The sequence below is a fragment of the Quercus robur genome, chromosome 2 (assembly GCF_932294415.1).
Source record: "Quercus robur chromosome 2, dhQueRobu3.1, whole genome shotgun sequence".
NCBI lineage: Eukaryota > Viridiplantae > Streptophyta > Magnoliopsida > Fagales > Fagaceae > Quercus > Quercus robur.
In genome coordinates, this window is record NC_065535.1 from 81467388 (window position 1) to 81486113 (window position 18726).

Sequence of the window (18726 nt, forward strand, 5' to 3'; positions counted from 1 at the left end):
AAGTTACATAAGGCTGTCTATATCAGTATATCAACAACTAATCATATAATTTACCATTAATAATAAGAACATGAGTAGTTAAAAATAGCTAACCTTCATTAAGAAAATAAGTAGTTTAAAATATCTGACTTTGTTGCCAATAGAGTTTCCCAATTTTATGACAATCCCTTGGTAACAAAAAAATTACACCATACGCAAACATACATGGTTATTTTCTTGTAACTAAACAAAAATTAAGCGAAGTCGGAGGAAAGAAAGGAATAAGAAAATCTTAGCAATATTGCTTGGAACGTGTTTTACAGAGCATAAGCCAGGACAATTAAAAAGTTGTAGAAAAATAAAATTGGAAGGAAAGGAGAACCCCTTCCTATATAAGATACAAAAGTAACCCTTTGAATACCCAAAATCATGCATCATAGATCTTCAGAGATCCCTTTCAAATTCCATAGTATTCATGAAAAAAAACTAAGAGTGTTGTATATGATGGAATCCCTAAACCGATGAGGTAATGTGTACCACTAGTTGTGTAAGACTCGAATTTTGGCGTTGCTAGAATAGTTTCTGATCTGCACAAAAAATAAAAATAAAAACTATCTGATTTAAGGAAGTGAATCTGGATTTGGTTGGGGTTCTTATCTACTTTTCCAAAAGGAACATAGAAGTGATTTGTTGAAAATAGAGACCTGGAAATGGAAGGATAATTATGGTATGATCCTCACATTTTACACTAAAATTAAGATTTTTCTGGGGAACAAATAGCACAAAATTGGACTCTGATTATATATATATATATATATATAGAGGTTTGTTCAAGTTACATCTGGTGTAACTTCACAAGAGTTACACTTTTTGCGAACCATTGATTACTATTAAATTTAAGGGTCAAAATTACTCCTTAGAAATTAGTAATTTAGGCATTAACTCTTCTTAACAACAACAACAACAACAACAACAACAACAACAACAAAAAAAAAAAAAAAAAAAAAAAAAAAAAAAAAAAAAAAAAAAAACCCACAGCATTAACTCTTTTTTTTTTCTTCCATATCATCATCTTCTTCCTCTTGTCTTTCTTTTTGCACTATACTTTCAGGCCACCACCATTCATAAAATTCTCAATATTAAATTGTAAATACAAGCTATCTTTATTTTGTTTTAATAAACATGATTACCATTTTGAGAATTCATTTATTATGGAGGGAGTATCGTTTTGCCATTACTTAACCACAACATATGGTCTGAAAAAAGGAGAATTTTTTTTTTTCATCCATTTGAGTTTTGCCAATACCTTGAATAAAATTTGTCATGAGGGTTTTAGAAATAATTAGTCTCAACAAAATACTATGTCCGCCGGTAGTTCTGTAATGCTTAGACAAACATTCCTTTCCTCTCTTCTGAATTTGGGAGAACCCGCTTTGCCTCTAGCTCTGCACTCATCTTCTTTTTCTCTCACGCACACAGAGGTAGGTTTAGCAGAGTTGTCAAGAACTCAAGATTTCTATTGGCAAGAGGAAAAGTTGAATTTTTTATTATTCAAATTGCAGTGCTCCCAGAACAGTGAACTATGAAGTATGAACTCAATAAAGTTGAATAAAAGAGATGCCTATATATCGAGGAAGGAAAAAAGAATAAACAGGCGATATTGTACTAAAGTGAAGAATGGAGCCAATATTGTCAATATATCCCACTTTTTCAAATAAATAAATGGTATTTTCATTTTTTTCATAACAAATAAATAAATGCTGTGGTTTTTTTTTTTTTTTTCCCTTTAATAAGAAAAGTTAATGCCTAAATCACTAATTTCTAGAGAGTAATAATGATACTACTATGAGTGTTTGTTTATCCTTAGATTTAATAGTAATCAATGCAATGGTTCACAAAATGTGTAACTCTTGTGAAGTTACACCAAGTGTAACTTGAACCCATTTATATATATATATATATATATATATAATTTACTTATAGTGTCATGTTAACAAGTACCCTTAAAGTAATTATTAATAAATTATTTTAGAAATGTTTTAACACCACTTTTAGGGAAATATAAAAAAGAGTAAAAAATTTAATTTTTATCTTTGCCCACAATTTTTTTTTTTATAAATATATTATAAACTAATGTCTTTAGGACTTCCATTAACTTTTTCCTTTACTTAATACTTTAGTTAATTTTATCTAGCATTTATTAAGTCATTTAAAGTTTGATCTTTCCCTCCAAAGTCTTGAGCTTGATTTTAATTTCTTTGATAATTTGATTTTTTTTGTTGGAATATAAACTATCCTAAACTATTTAAATTTGAATGGAATCCTATACTATCTTATTAGAATGAAATGAAATTCATGTTTTCATATTTTTCATGATTTATTTTATCAAAATTAATTGAAATCCTGAAGAGCTAAACACCAAAGATAAAGGAAGTTGTACAAAAGAAGAAAGAAAAAAATTGATAAAACTTTCTTTCCAAAGTGGTATGGATCAACATACATTTGCCTCTATTCAATTACAAATCCAAAATGCAAGAACGCATATGAGCACATAGAAGAAAACTGAATTCTCCATTTGAAGGAATATGGTGTACGACACTACATTAGGGTGTACACTTGTTCAAAGTGGAGTACACCTCTCAATCTAGGAATATGATGTACCCCACTACATTATGGTGGTCACTTGTTCAAAGTGGAGTACACCTCTCGATCTAGGCGTACATAGCTTTGGGCATAAACTCCAAGGGACAAAGAAATTGCAATTCTAATCAATTTGAACCTTTACATTACGGGATTTGTGTGCAGTGGACATGTTCATGCTAAAAGTGAATAATAGGAAAATAAAGTGAAGCAACCAACCAAATCATTTGAAGCATGTGATTTCATAAGAAATTATACAACTAAGGAGGAAAGTAAAGGGTTATGGAATAGAGCCATGAACATCCTTTGTTAGCATCGTGTTGTGATCAACCAGTTGGTCCCTTGGTCAATTGATTCCTCAACTCAATGTTCAAGGCACAACGAGAAATTTGGCCTTTGGCAATGAATTTTACTGCTTTAAATATCATCACTAATGTTATTTGCAAAGATATTTGTCTTTTCTAATTGCTGTTGGAAATGCCCCATCAAGAGAAGATTTTTAGCATTATTGTCGTCGCTAATGCATTACTATTAAGCATTAACATCAGTATGTGTAAAGTCTTGCAAAATAGAAAAAATTGCTCATTTTACACATTTTGTGCAAAAAAACACCCACATCAGTGGGTGTAAAATTGTGCATTTATGCACAATTGCTACAGTAACCGTACATATATACACGGTTCCTAAGCTCTTCTATCTATTATTTTATGTTTTTTTCTCTCTCCTCTCCCTTGCCTTGACAGACTCTCTCTCACCCACTCTTCAATGCCAAGAAGAAGAAGAAGAAGAAAAAGAAGCAACCGACCATCACAACTAACCAACCACCACCACAACCAACCCATTACAACATCAATTTAATCCAAACACAATCAACCCAAAATTAATGAATATCATCACAAACCCAACTTAAAATCAACTCAAAATAAAACACAACAAAAAACCCATTTGGCAAAATACAAATCAACCCAAAACCCAAGCTTGCCGCCACCATGAAAGAAAGAGTGTGAGCGTATTGAGCCATGGAAGCTTGGTAGAGAGTTTTTTTTTTTTTTTAAGATTTGAAGAGAGCACTGATTTGATAGAGAAAGAGAGGGGGAGAAAGAGAAAGAATTTTTTTTAGAAATGAAAAAGAAGAAGAAGAAGAAAGAATAGCAAAAGAAAAAGAAGAAAGAAAGAAGATATTGAAGAAGAAAAACGTAGAAGAAGAAAGAAGGAGAAGAAGAAATAAGCAAGTAGAAAGAAGAAGGAGAAAAAGAAAGAGAGAGAGTGTTTCAAAGAAGTGAGGTAAGGTGGTGGGGCCGGGTAAGGGAAATAATAAAAAAAAGGTGAAAAAGTATTATTTTAATAAAAGAGGGTATATTATAGATAATCTGATGCGGGTGTTTTTACAAATTGATCTTGTAAAATAAAAAAAGTAGGTTTTTATTGTAAAATAGAAGGAAACTTTTGCACATACTGATTCTAATGCTCTTAGCAACGATATTGTGGTAATTGTTGACGCACATAGCTTAGGAAACTAAACGGACGAGTCATCATTAATATGTAATTATTACCAACGACAAAGGTCTTCTCACTACAACAAACATGAGCTTTTTCAACATATTTTTATCCACGGTCACTAAAAAATGTTGATAAAAGCCTTTAGTTTCTACATTTACACTCAACTGTTGAAAAATTCACATATATATTTCCACAGTTGACATAAATATTAAAATAAGTGGTAAATAAGTGGTGAGAAATTCATTTGCTAAGTGATTAAATAGTGCTAATTTATATCAACAGTTGGATGAATGTTGAAAAAAAGAAATTAACTATTTTTTATCAACAGGTTATAAATGTGGAAAATAAAAACATGGAGCTTTTATAGCTTTTATATATTTACCTACAATCACTCCCTCTCTCTCTCTCGCTCTATATATCTCATTCTCACTCTCTTTATCGCGCTTTCTCTCTCTCATAGGTCAATTTTCTTGTTATTTTCTAGGCAACCAAACAGAATTCAATCGCTCCCTCTCTCTTGCTCTATTTCTTGCTTTCACTCCTCATAGGTATGGGCGGTTGATTTTCCTATTATTTTCTAGGCAACCAAACAAATTCTCAACTCAAATTTTCGATTATTCTCCCTCTGATCAGGTATCTATTGTATTTCTCTTGGCTTTGCTATTCTAAAAACTTATTTATGATCAGTTTGTTTTTTCTTAGACTCGAATTTTGTCCATTCTTTGTTATTCGCTTGAAAGATTTTGAACTTTTGTGGTTTTTGTTCTTGACTTTGAAATGCTATGTCAAAATTGAATTTGTGGTTGTGTATTGCGTGCTTTCAATGTGATTGCAGGTGCATTGGGAGTTCAGCTCAATGAATGGTCAAGGAGAGTTCAAATTTCATTATTTGTGGGATTGAAAGCTAGAACGTGTGTGAGTTCAAATCACAAGTGCTTGGTAAGTTCTTTAGCTGAGCTTCATGCTTTATGTGGTATCAAAGTCTATTGTTATGCTTTTGTGGTTCTCTTCGCTTGTCTAGAAGTGGATTTGGATAATTTGCTTTACATTAGGGTTGGTGGGTTTGGATTGCTTTTTTTTAATTTTCATTGTAGACTATGCTCGAATGGGTTTGAATTATTTTAATCTTTGACACAATTAACCAATTAATTCACTTTGTCTGTATCGAGTGGGTTTGAATTATTTTGCAATTGATTTTTCAGTTATGGATCTTGTGCAACACCTCAAGACTTTGAAATCTACGCTCACAATGCTTCTTTCGAGGATCCACTCATGTGTGCTGATGGGTAGGTATTGGCTTAAATTAGTTTATATTGAAAAGAAATATGAGCTCAATGATTTATAAACCAAAATTATGCTATTCAGTGGATAGTCATTTCCTCAGATTAAAAAATTAATGTGCTGAAAATTCAAAGGCACCTTTAAGTGTATGTATCAATTCAGCTAGTAATTGTGAAATATTTCTGAAAGATAGAACAATTTTATAAAAAGATCACCTCCAACTCAGATTGAAATTAAAGACACCTAAGTCACCATAGTTGAACCTTTTTCCATTTGTGCAATAAGTTCGTTACTCTTCATTTTAATAGATCTGGCCTTTGTTTTCCATCTGGTTCCTTTGAAGTGTCTTTGCTGTTGAATGGAACAGTATGCCATGTTGTTGGAAATTTTAGGGAGCTTTAGTTATTTTTATGTATTGCAATAAAAATATGTTGTCACACTAGTATATTTATTGTAAAATGGCATGCATCTTGAACACTGTGGAATATGCTTTTCATGTTAGAATTAATTTGTAATTTTAATAAAGAAATTTTTAGATGATGTCTGTTAGTATTTCAGGTCTATTGGTGTTCTGTGTTCCTAAGGGTCAGTTACTTGTATCTAGAAGTCTAGAAGGCTTTTTCAAGTATAAATAAGTGCTATTGTACTGGTTTATGCAGATCAGCAGCTCTGCATCACAAAAATAAAAAACCTTGTAATCTGTTGCTATTTATCAATAAAAATTCCGCATATGCCAACAAATTTTGGTATCAGAGCTATGGAGATACTATTCAAGACCAAAAACTTGTTGAGAAGATACTCTGGAGTTTGCCTCAAAAATTTGATCATGTAGTAGCAACAATAGAAGAATCCAAAGATCTATCAATTCTTACCATGTATGAATTGATGGGGTCTCTCAAAGCACATAAAGGAAGGATGAGCAGATTTTCAAGCCAACCATTGGAGCAAGCATTTCAATCAAAACTAAATGTTTCTCATAATGAATTTTCTAAAGAAGAACAAGGGAAAAGAGGAGGCAATTACCAAAAGAAGGGTCGGTATGAAAAAGGCCGAGGCAACTTCAAAGAAGGGCAGAATAGAGGATGAGGAAGGAATGGAGAAAAATACCAGCAAAAACCAGGTACCTCTAGTGGTCTATGTTTTATTTGCAAGAAACCTGGTCATGAGTCAAGGGAATGTCGTTTCACATGCACTAGATGCAAAATTCCTAATCACTCTAAAAGAGATTGCTGGTACCAAGATAAACAAGAGAAAAATGATGCCAATTTTGTAAAAGACAGTCAAGAAAATCAGTTATTTTATTCTTGCTTGAATGCTCTACATGAAATACAAGATACATGGTTTCTGGATAGTGGATGCAGCAGTCATATGACAATGAATTCCAAGTCTTTTGTGGAATTTGATCGGAGCTATACTTCTGTAGTAAAGCTTGGAGATGGGAAGCTAAAGAAAGTTGAAGGAAAAGGAACCATTGCTGTCCACACTGAAGAAGGTAACCAAAAATTTATTCATGATGTTCTTTATGTGCTAAGCTTATCACAAAACCTTCTTAGTGTTGGTCAATTGCTTAGAAAAGGTTATTCTTTATACTTTGATGATGGTGTGTGTACTGTGTATGATAAGAAAAACAAATTGACAGTGGCAAAGGTTGGAATGTCACAAAATAATGTTTTCCCTCTTAGCATGCCATTACATAAGAAAATTGCTTTGAAAAGTGAGGCTGTTGATGAGTCTCATCTTTGGCATCTAAGATATGGCCATTTGAACTATCAAGGCTTTCAATTGCTGAAGAAAAGAAATATGGTGGTTGGTCTTCCTTCAATTCAGAAAAATGACAATGTTTGTGAAGGCTGTATATATGGCAAGATGCATCGTTTTCCATTTCCAAAGACAGCCTGGAGAGCTCGTGCTCCTTTAGAGCTTGTGCATGCAAACATTTGTGGGCCAACTAGAACTCCATCACTGAGCAACAAAAAATATTTTCTTTTGTTTGTTGATGATTATACAAGGATGATGTGAATTTATTTTCTTGATCAAAAGTCAGAAGCATTCTCATTTTCTCTTCAGTTTAAAGCTCTTGTTGAAAGGCAAAGTGGTCATCAAATGAAGATCTTGAGAACTGACCTTGGTGGGGAGTTTATCTATAAGCCATTTATGCAATATTGTAAAGAAAATGGCATTCAAAGGCAACTCATAGTTCGAAGAACTCCTCAACAAAACGGAATAGCTGAACGGAAGAATTGAACAATTGAAGAAATGGCTAGAAGCATGCTCAAGGGCAAGGGATCACCCAACATGCTATGGGCAGAAGCTGTCAACACAGCAGCATATATTCTCAATCGCTCTCCAACAAAAGCAGTTAGAGACAAGACTCCATTTGAAGCCTGGCTTAAGCAAAAACCTATGGTGAATCAACTTAAAGTCTTTGGCTGCATGGCATATGCTCATATTCCCTCACAAGAAAGAGAGAAGTTTGATGAAAAGGGGGAAAAGTATATTTTCATTGGCTATAGTGATGAGTCTAAGGGATTTCGCCTTTTGAATCCCAAGATAAACAAGCTGGTAATTGCAAGAGATGTTATTTTTTATGAGTTGGCAGAATGGCAATGGGAGGAAAATGTCCAAGAAAGCAAAAACTTGGAAGTTCTTGCTTCTCTTGATTTTCAAGACAAGTCTAATTCACTTCCAAGCATGAATTCTGAAGAAGCCCCAAGAGCAACATCATCTCCAACTAGATCTTCAAGCACTGTCTTGCCAAATGCAGATTCTTATGATTCAGACAACCCTCCAAGGAAGTTTCGCTCATTGTCAAATATATATCAATCTTGTGAATTTGCATTATTTGCTAGTGAGCCACAAACCTTTGAAGATGCTGCAAAGGAGAATGTGTGGGCAAAAGCCATGGATGAAGAAATTGCTAGCATTGAGAAGAATCAAACATGGGAGCTTATGGACCTGCCTAATGGAAGAGATGTGACTGGCTTAAAATGGATTTACAAAACTAAGTACAATGAAGATGGCTCAATTCCAAAGCATAAGGCACGTTTGGTCGCAAAAGGCTATTCGCAACAGCCTAGAGTAGATTTCCATGAAACATTTGCACCCGTTGTTCGCATGGAAACTATTAGAATTTTCTTAGCTCTTGCTGCGCAAATGGAGCTTGAAGTATTTCAGCTTGATGTTAAGTCAGCATTTTTAAATGGTGACTTAGAAGAAGAAGTGTACATAGAGCAACCGAAGGGATACATGAAGAAAGGCAAAGTAGACAAAGTCTATCGACTTCGAAAGGCATTGTATGGCCTAAAGCAAGCTCCAAGAGCTTGGAATAGCAAAATTGACGGCTACTTTCGCCAAAATGGTTTTCAAAGGAGCATATGTGAGCCATTGCTTTGGCTGTGTTTGGTTGCCGTAAAACGTTTTCCGGAAAATACATATTTTTCGGAAATGCTAATTTCTGGAAAAGGAAAATATTTCTGTGTGTTTGGTTGCATTTCAAAAAATTTTCCGGAAAATATTTTCTAGTGTTTGGAAAAGAAGAAAGGAAAACACAAATCAGAAAACACAACCCAGAAAACACATCCAGAAAACCCGCCGGCGCGAAGGCGATCTCGTCGACGCGATCGCGTTCGCGAGATCGCGATCTCGCCGGCGCGATCTCGCGAAGGCGAGATCGCGAACAACGTCGCTATCTCGCGTTCGCGAGATCGCGCCGTCGATCGCGATCTCGATCTGGCGTGATCTCGCGAAGGCGAGATCGCGATCGACGGCGCGATCTCGCGAACGACGCTTCGCGAGATCGCGCCGTCGATCGCGATCTCGATTCGACGCGATCTCGTGAAGGCGAGATCGCGATCGACGCTTCGCGAGATCGCGATCGACGGCGCGATCTCGCGAAGCGTCAATCGCCGTCGTCGGACTGGTTGATCACCGTCGTCGCGAAGCATGTTACATTAAGCGTCGATCTCCTCTCGCGCGCGCGCGCTCTCTCTCTCTCTCTCTCTCTCTCTTTTCCGGAAATCCTTTGAAGTGAAAATGAAGGCAGAAATTCATTTCCGTGGTCAAAGCTGAAAATTTCGGTGAAACGGAAAATATTTTCCGGAAAATAATATTTTCCGTGACAGCCAAACGCCCTCTTTTCCGGAAATTGATTTCTGGAATGCGTTTGAAGCCGATTCAAACGCACCCTTTATGTCAAGCGTGAAGGTACTAGAGATTTTCTAGTAATTTGCTTATATGTTAATGATTTGATCTATATGGGCCCAAATAGGAAGATGGTTGAAGATTTTAAAAAGGCCATGATGAAAGAATTTGAGATGACTGATTTGGGTTTGATGAAATACTTTCTTGGTTTTCAAGTGCGACAGTCTACAGGTGAAGTTTTTATTTGCCAAGAAAAGTACATTGAAGATTTGCTTAAAAAATTTCACATGGCAGCATGTAAACCAGTGTCCACACCTATGTCTTCTAATGAGAAATTGCAGCAAGAAGATGCAGCGGAAAAGGCAAATGCAAAGACATATCAAAGCCTTGTTGGTTCTTTGATTTATCTCACAAATACAAGGCCAGATATTGTTCATTCAATCAGTCTTATATCAAGGTTCATGAATCAGCCTAGCAAGCTGCATTATGCAGCAGCAAAAAGAATTCTTCGCTACCTACAAGGCACCAAGAAGCTAGGCATTTTGTACAAAAAGGAGAACGACAACAATCTTGTTGGTTTCACTGACAGTGATTGGGCTGGATCACTTGATGACAGAAAAAGCACGTCTGGCTACATCTTTTGCTTGGGATCAAATGTGATTGCTTGGAGTTCAAAGAAGCAAAAGATAGTTACCTTATCTTCAGCAGAAGCTAAATATATTGCAGCAATTAATGCAGCATGTGAAGCTATTTGGCTAAGGAGATTAGTTTCAGATTTGCAACAAAAAATTGAAGAACCTACTGTTATTTGCTGTGACAATATGTTAGCTATTGCAATGACTAAGAATCCTGTTTTTCATGCAAGGACAAAGCACATTGAGCTTAGGCACCATTTTATTCGAGACTTGGTTGGTGAAGGTGAAATCCAACTGCAATTTGTTAGTACCAATGATCAACCAGTAGATGTTCTCACCAAAGCAGCTACAGTTGACAGAATGGAATGGTTTAAGAAGCAATTAAAGATTACAAATTAAGAGGGGGTGTTAGAATTAATTTGTAATTTTAATAAAGAAATTTCTAGATGATGGCTGTTAGTATTTCAAGTCTGTTGGTGTTTTGTGTTCCTAAGGGTTAGTTACTTGTATCTAGAAGTCTAGAAGGCTCTTTCAAGTATAAATAAGTGCTATTGTACTGGTTTATGCAGATCAGAAAAATCTGCCTAGCATTGTGCAGGAGTAGCAGCTCTGCATCACAAAAATAAAAAAACCTTGTAATCCGTTGCTATTTATTAATAAAAATTCCGCATATGCCAACGTTTCAACATATTAATAGTGCCAGAATTGTTATTTTAGTTTTCTTAAATCATTGTGTTGCTGTCATAAGTTTTTTCAATTTTTGACACTATTTCCACTAATAGTTTTGTCCAATAAATTAGAACCTTTAATTAAAATGAGGGATGCAGTTAGTTGTTGGTACTATGGAAAGGATTCTTTGTTCTGTTTTTTTTGTTTTTTGGAAGACAATTTAGAACATTTTCTTCTTTCAATGCTTGTGTTGAGAAAACAGATGACAGAACATTTTGTTCAAGCAAAATGACTTTCATAGGTTTTCAATACACATTGATATGATTTTGAAATTGTGTCTATGTCAATCATTATTGCCACCATTGATTTGATGATTTCCACTATGGTGCAACATTTCCAATCATACAACATAGGCTTAATAATTTTCTGTTTTCTATTGGAGGTGCTATTGCCCAAATTGTCTGTGTTTTTATGATGCAGCACTTTGAAGGTGAAACTCTTGAGCTGTTTCTAGTTGGAGCTCATATTACTAGTTGGTGCATGGATCTTGTTTCTAGCAAAAAAATTCTCATCATTTTGCAATCAATATTCTCTCAAAGCTATATGAAAAAATAGATCTTTACTTCCAAATTGTTTGAATAAGTTGCTTCTTTGTAAAATTTCACTTTCAGTCTATTATTGAACTGTTTTTGTAGGAATTGTGTAATAGTTAGAACACAGATCCCAATTTTTTAGCTCGAATAATTTAAATAAATGCATTTAAGATTTGAAGGATTCTTATTTTAATATATCGAAAGCCCTTTTTCACTCTTTCACATGCTAAGGGATTGAAAGAATAAGGATTATAGTAATTAATTTGCTCCAAAGCCTATACTATTTCTACTACTAGAATTCAATTCTCTATGATGTTTTGGAGGTTTATATTTTCTGAAAAAAAAGAAAAAGATAATGAGCCATCTCTCAATTTTCAATCAATATTTGATGTATTGCAAAGGATTCATCAAAATTCTTCTTTTTCTTATGGATTTATTAAAATTCTTCTTATTCTTATTGACAAATACTGAACATTTTACTTGGTATCATTGATTAATCTGATGCTTACATCCATGACGTAGTCTGTCTTACATAATTTATATTTATTGATTTTGTAGGATGAAGTAGATAAAATCAGCATTCTACTCACTTTTCAAGGTTTGATTTTTATGTCTGTATTGGTTACTGTTTTGCATCTTTTCCCCTTTATACATTAGCTTGCCACCCTTTTGATTTGGATATCATATATGTGAGTTGTGATAAAGGTGTTATGATATAATCTTTGAACTAGAAGGTTGGAGATGTCAGCTTCTCAATCCATGCTTTGATGGTCTGAGATACTCACTTATGTGCTTCCTGCTTGGCCTACCCTAATTCCCAAACAAGTATAGTCAAACATTTTATTTTAAAAGTTGTTTCAGTACTGGGGGCATTCAAAAGTGATTTGGTATTGATCTTTGCCACAATTTTGCAAGTTAGAAAATTATTGTGAAAAAAAGTTATGCTCTTAGCCTTACTCATTCCTGAATAGCCTTTTTGAAGTTAAATTGTTAGTCTTCATTGCCAATATGCACTACGAAATGTTAAATGCTATTGTCTTAATGGTTTATTTATTGTTTGAACATTACAAATGGTTTATGCATATCAACTGTAAACTCTTTTTCTTGCTTCCTTAGTCACAAATGCTAGGCACTCTTCCATTATTAATATTGAACAACTTTTGACACCACTCATTGTAAAGTAGGTTTAGGTAATGACTGCCTTAACACTTTTTAAGGCTGTGGAGGGGCGAGGGTGGAATGGGACCATCTGGATTTACATGAAGGAGAGCCATTTTTTTTTTCCAAGATGAAACTTTTTTCTTTATTTTATTTTATTTTTTACTTTAGGCATGCAGCACTTGGAATAACACCTGCCTCTATTGTGTTTAATTTTTTTTTATTTCTTTTTATTTGGAATTGAGTTTTTGACAACACCCCCTCCTGAGGGAATAGGACCCTCTGGATTTACATTAAGGAGATGAATCAGAGCAATGGAGATGATTTGAAAACACCCAAGGTTTGTGCATATAATGATTTCAATCTATATTATTGATTGTCTACAATTGACTTTTTCTAAAGTACAAAGAACAATTGTGCTATCATGATCATGGGACTTGTATTTTTATAGGTTCAAATGAATGTGATATCATGGGACTTGTATTTTTAGAGGTTTTGAAGAATTCTTTCGTGTGAAAATGATTTAGTTTTGTGCTTCAGGAAATTAGCCTTGGAATTATTGGAAACCTTGCCTGCCATGAAGCTCTGTTGATGCATATAGTTTCTATAAATGGATTGATTGAGATAGTTGTGGATCAACTATTCTTAGAAGATTCTTAGTGCCTTAGTGAAGCTTGCTGGTAATATTTCTTTTTTATTTGTTGAAAGGAAATGCTCATTTTCTTGAAATATTTTTTCTTTCTCATCCTCCCCCATGTAAAGTGTCTATGTTTGACTCTTCTTGCTTGTTGCATCACTCATGTCATAGAGATTTCATATGTCCAACTACACACATTATACTTATTTCCATATTGTGAATTTAGTGATGATGCTCAAGTTATTAATCATACCTTGTAATATTGTAGGGCAGTGTCTTATACAGATCTGCACGTAAATATTTTGTTTGTTTCATACTTCTCCTATGGTTAATATTTTGATGCAGGTTGTTAACTTTGGGTATTCAAAGTAGTGAATGCATTACATGGGCTAAAGCATTGCAATCTGAACATGTTATATACTATATTTTATGGATTGTGGAAAATACCCTAAATCTCCAGCTTATTGAAAAGGTAACAAGCTTTCAGCTCAAGGAAATGCCTTTAATTTTTAATGATCAACTCTCATTTTGATTGGTGCTTGTGGTGATATTTCGTGGTAGTGAGTACCAATCTCAGAGAAAGTGAACAACATTGAGTTCCAGTTGCAGCAATAAGAATATGAAACCAACTATGGAGTTGATAGATCCTTTATCAAACTCATTTTAGGGGCTGGGGCTTCATGCTTCCAAAGAGGGCTAATTGGCTAAATAATTTTAGGAATGAAGAAATGTTTTAGTTTTAGGAATATTTTGGTTATAATAACTATTTAAATGATTTAATATGATTTATAATAAAAATAAAAATAAAAATAAAACAGAGAAAGATAATCTTTCTAAAAGAGCTTATATAATCTTTCTAAAAGAGCTTATTGAATGGATTGTTGACAAAAGGAATTTATACTCAGCACTATTCAACTCGACTAAGCTTCAATTGCAGTGAAATAAACTCTAGGAATGTTGGAAAAATCTTTAGTAAAAGTTTTTCTTAAAAGAGATACTTTTGCCTTTTAGAAAGTGTTAAATTTATTGTAGTCTTCTTGGCCTAAAATGTTGTCTTAGTACTTTATTCACCAGTTATTGTTTCATTCAAACTCAATAAGCAATTAGAACCTTTTTTTTTTTGAAAATGTTTTTGGTAGTATACAATCAGGGTTTATAATATTCTCTGATTTTATTATTTTAAAAATTCTTGAATTCTTGTACTTACGAAAAAAGGAAATTCTTGAATTCTTGTGTCTATTAAAGTTTGTGAGCTTTTTATAAGATTGTCAAAAAGACTTTTATCTTTGGTGTTATAAGCATTTCACTCCATATGATGTCCAATCAGAGACGATTAAAACAATATTACTTGTAAATTACAACAGAGAAAATTTAATTAACATTTGAATTCAACTTGGAAAGTTACTAATGAGATAAAACTTCTCTGGGGATGATTAGAAAAAGCTAGCTCTTCTAGATTTATTTATTTTGGGTTAAATTATAAAACTATAATTTGAGACCTCATAAAGACTTTAAATATTCCCTTTTCATTGCTTCAGGAATTAATGCTTTAGAGTGATAAATATTGCTTAAGTATACAGTAAGTAAATGCTTTATTACTGAATTGAAAATACTTCATCTAGAAATCTTAAACTTACTATTCATTTGCTAAAGAGGCTTCCCTTTCTGAACAGAGTGTTGGACTATTATTAGCCATCATTGAAAGTCAGCTAGAAGTTTTGCATGTACTTCTTTCGCCTTTGATGAAACTAGGTTTACCAAGTTTATTGGTTAATCCCTTGACTTTTGAGATGAGCAAATTAGTGAGTGAAAGAATACCTGAAAGGTACGGCTTCACTCTGTTTTCAATTAGGTGATGCAATATGAATTTGGTAGACTAATTCACTTCATAAATGCAATAAAATGGGACATTTATGATTTACTATCTTGTTTAGCTATTACGCATTATATACTAGACTAGTAAAACAAAGTAACAATCATGTGCTACATGAATCGGGTGTACCGAATGGCAATAATCTTTGGAAGAGGCACATTTCAATGCTTGAGTGGTGCTTTATGTGTAAAAGGTGTGGGAAATCGGTGGATCACCTTCTTCTTCATTGTCCTATAGCATATGAGTTGTGGTCTATGGTTTTTTGTTTGTTTGGTATACATTGGGTTATGCCATATAAAGTTAGTAAATTGCTTGCTTTTAATAAATTTAATATTTTTACCTCTGGGCCTTGACATTTTGATCCACACAGTTAATAAAATTTAGGTAGCTCATCACTTAAGTCTTACCCAATTTTATGTGGTTTACAGGTTGTCTTTGACGCACCCAGTGGTGTAATATCTACAATGAAACCTGGAGCAAATTGGGTGGTTATGCACTTGTTAAAGTGGATGTATGTGCTTTATGGAGTAAGGAAAATATTGGAGGGATGGGGTGTCCTCTACGTGGAAGTACATGAAGAAAGGATGCATCATCTTGTTTTCAATGATACTAGCATTTGTCATGGGCCTGACCTTCTTGTTGGGAAGTGGCACTTCTTCATATATTTGTTACTTGAGGATAATTGATGGAGCACAGTGGTTTTCAATTTTTTTTTTCTTCTTTTAATTAGCCATTTTGAAAACTTGGAACCATTTGAATACTTAAAAATTAGGCTGGTGCTTTGGTTTTTATATGAGAATGGAGTTTAATTTGGAATTGCACAATTGTGTTTATGTTTATATTTTGAATCAAGTTATTAAATTTGGATCAAGTGAAGGACTACATCCAAATTAGGTTTTTTTTTTTTTTTTTCTTTTTTTCCTTTTTTTTTTTAAAAACTTATTTCAACCGTTTCAAACTGTTGAAATTATCTCAAGACAACATATATTTCAATAGTTTTTAATAATATTTCAACGTTTAATAATTATTGATAAAGATGAATCACATTTTTCGACGGTCACTTAAACCGTTGAAAATACTTTTTTCAATGGTTTCTAATACTTTTTTCGATGTTTTCAACAATTGAAAATAGCAAACTTTCTTGTAGTGTCTCCACTAATAGGTAGTATTAGTGGTGACATTTTTGTCGTCGCAAATGATACATATTAGCAACGACACAAATGTTGTCACAAATAACACATATTAGCGACTACATTTGTGCTGTTGTTGATAATGAGATATTACATTAGAGACGACTTTGAGTCGTCGATAATAATCTTTCACATTTTTATGGACTTTTTAAAATATTTTTCAATTCTAATTGTCACATATACGTGCCTAATGGGAAACATTTATTACAATACTTTACAGTCATTCAATTAAGAAAATACTCACATGAGTATAAAGATAAAATACAATACTCGAATATTCAACTCAATATTCTATTACAATGAAAAACATTCAACTACAAAATGACATGCTGTCTATATTTGATCGCAATATTTAACATTCAGCATTCTCCTTTGTATTCACAATCACATGAGCATACATTGTCTCATCAACTGATCAAAATAGTCTTCCTCATGAGGATATTAAAAATCTAATCAGGCTCAACCTTGTTGCAATTAATTTCCACTCAGCGTCATTTGTACCCATGACATGAAACATTTTTCTCCTAACTCAATGTAAGAATCAATGACAACAAAATTTACTAAATATATTTATTCATCCTAGTAAAACTTTGACTTTTATAATTTCCAAAAATACAATAATTAAGAATCTATAAAATCTTTAACAATAAGCTAATACGTAAGAAAACTTAATCTATATCAAAACTCATTTTCCAAGAGCATTTAGTTAAAATTTAAAAAATGTACGACCAAACATCATACTTAAAGTCTACCACAAAATTCAACTAATATATGTCCAACAGTCCAAGTGCAAAAATTTCCAATTAATTACCTAAAAATTAGCGCAAACTAGCAGGTAATCTAGCTAATATAAGCTTTAATTGATTTTGTTGTTGTATTTTAGCTTCATGTATCAGTACCACTTGTTCCTTTGTTTTCGCCAATTCTCCCTTTGTTTCCACCAATTCTCCTTTTGATTCTACCAATTGTTGCTTTGCTTCAGAAAATTCTAGCTTGCAACTTTCTACCTCACCATTGACCCCTATCTCATAATGCAAACGAGAAGAGGAGGATGTTGTAGGTATGAAAAAATTTTCCATCCTCCTAGCATGCCCCGATCTTGTCCCTAGCATTAGTGTAACAATATCTTCCTCAGTCATTTGAACATCTTCATCGGTTAATTTTTCTTGCATTGGATTCTGCAAGAGTAACATAAACTTGAATTAAATAATTTATAAAAATAATTCAAAATTTTTAACACATTACCGAAATTATTCTTATCAAATAAAAGTGTAAAGATATTACTTACTTAGTTTTCTTCACATGATGTAGTCACAAAAGACCCATCTTTCTTTGTGCGGAACTTCTTATAAAATTAAACTTTCTCAATTTCTTGCCTACTTTGTTTTTACTGCACATGATAGATCGTTAATTAACGTGCATACACTAGCATCATTATTTTAATAATCTAATATTAAATTGTAGCAACCTCCCCCAAAAACAGCAAGAAATGATTTTGATCCCAAGTATGATCGGCCGTTTTCAACTTTTCTCTATTCTTTGTATTCCGTTTTGACTTGGTCTAAAAATATTAGTAAAACAAAATGTAGCAATTACCACTTAAAGAATTTCAATTAACTAATCATGTCAAACGATTTTGTGTTCAAATTCATTAACAATTTAGTTTAAAGAATATTTACTATCCAGTCTTGCTTCTAAAGACTACAATGAATCGCATAGACCAAGCCATGTATCATGTGACAAATCCTTTGGAATATTGACCCTCGCCTCCTCCACCAGTTGCTTTTTGTTGAAGTGTTTCTTGAAGTGCGCATTTTTTTTTTTTTTTTGATAAACTTCTTGAAGTGCGCATGATACTTATAGATGCTGGACAATGACTTCTCCATACGTTGGTTATCAGAGCCTCAATATGATTTGGGTCCAATGTGAAATCAAACTGAAACATAATAATTAAGAAAACAATAGTCAAACATTAATGTTATGATCAATGTAATAAAAAAAAAAAGGTGAGGCTTAGGTCCAGTGCATGTAGTGTATTGGACCCGTTAAGATGATGATACATGTTTAAAAGTGGACACGTGTTATAATCTCAACGGGCTCAATGCAACTGGATACTAGACCCAAACCTTACTCTAAAAAAACGTAGTCTCTAGCAGTAAAACTCACCAATAAAATTTGTTTTCAACTTTTGTTGGTGTTCTTTAGGGACTATAGACCAAGAGCCATAAGTAAGGTTAGCTTGATTAATTATTAATGATGTAGCCCACCATTCCTAGTGAAAACCTTAACATGTGGCCCTAAAACTCCTTGTCCCATTGGAGAGATGGTTACTGTAAGGTTGAATTTAATTAACCATCTTGTTGGTTTTATTCCGTACTAAATTTGCTTATATTTCAGCAATTAGTAACCCTGTATTTAGGTGGGATTCTTG

At 33.4% G+C, this 18726-nt stretch overlaps 1 long non-coding RNA gene across 2 annotated transcripts; it reads left to right on the forward strand.

The window, feature by feature from the left end:
* Positions 1 to 13078: 13078 nt before the first annotated feature.
* LOC126715304 (uncharacterized) lies at positions 13079 to 15981 on the forward strand. 2 transcript variants are annotated; one of them, XR_007651840.1, is made up of 3 exons: positions 13079 to 13275; positions 13578 to 13704; positions 14886 to 15981. It is a non-coding gene; the product is annotated as an uncharacterized LOC126715304 (long non-coding RNA). The 2 variants fall into 2 exon arrangements; XR_007651839.1 differs by having other exon boundaries at positions 14906 to 15981.
* Positions 15982 to 18726: the final 2745 nt, after the last annotated feature.